This window comes from Myotis lucifugus, unplaced genomic scaffold (genome assembly GCF_000147115.1).
Source record: "Myotis lucifugus unplaced genomic scaffold, Myoluc2.0 scaffold_73, whole genome shotgun sequence".
Taxonomy (NCBI): Eukaryota; Metazoa; Chordata; class Mammalia; order Chiroptera; family Vespertilionidae; genus Myotis; species Myotis lucifugus.
In genome coordinates, this window is record NW_005871121.1 from 3,537,743 (window position 1) to 3,538,981 (window position 1,239).

The following is a 1,239-nucleotide window of genomic DNA, read 5'->3' on the forward strand; positions in this document are numbered from 1 at the left end:
ATAGAAACATCCATGATGAGAGAGAATCATGGATTGGCTGCCTCCTGCAAGTTCCCCACTGAGGATCGAGCCCACAACCCGGGCATGTGCCCTTTACGGGAATCGAACCTGGGATCCTGCAGTTCCCAGGCCGACGCTCCATCCACTGAGCCAAACCAGCCAGGGCGATAAGAATATAATTTTAGTAGAAAGACATAAAGGAATGAAGACATTGAACATGATGAAGGAGGAATGAACCTGTACTATATATAACAAAATTTTAATTTTATTACTTAATCTTATCTTTTAAAATAGTAAAGGGTGTTAAATCAAACATGATAGCATAGATTAGTAGTTTAAACTAGAGGCTCTGGACCAGCGGTTCTCAACCTGTGGGTCGCGACCCCTTTGGCGGTCGAACCACCCTTTCACAGGGGTCGCCTAAGACCATCCTGCATATCAGATATATACATGACGATTCATAACAGTAGCAACATTACAGTTATGAAGTAGCAACAAAAATAATTTTATGGTTGGGTCACAACATGAGGAACTGTATTTAAAGGGCCAGAAGGTTGAGAACCACTGCTCAGGACTCCTACTGCTGGGTTTAATCTGCCTCTCTCATTAAACCTCTAACTTTAGTTTCCTCATTAGTAAAATGGGGCTAACTAATCACAATTCTTCCTTAATAAAGTCATTGTAAGAATTAAATTAGAAATATATCCCTTCCCCCCATCCCCTCCCCAGGGCTGCACCCCACTTTTGTCTGTGTGCAACGTTCACTGGTTGATCTCTTCCCTCCCTCCCCCTTCCCTCCGAGGCTCCTCAGTCTGTTGCATGCTTCCATGTCTCTGGATCTATTTTACTCATCAGTTTATTTTGTTCATTAGATTCCACATGAGTGACAGCTAGATAAACTTTAAAAATATGTATTAAAATATATAGATAAAGTGCTTAGTAAGAAAATACTTAATAAGTGTTAGCTATTACTTTAAGGCAGCCACATTAAATTTGTTATTACATTTGCAATAGGAACATAAACGATCCTTTCCCCCAATTCTTTATAAACCTCAATTTAAAGAATGTATGATGATAGAAAAAAAAAAAAACCACACCAACCCAACCCTTTATAAAAGCTTTGCTTCTCCTGAGTAAAGGGGGAATTATTTTATAGCTTCCCGACTCCCTTTTTCTTTTTCGGGTTGCCAGGAGGCTAAGAGCCAAGTTCTAATTTAACAAAGCAAGCAGCATCCGACT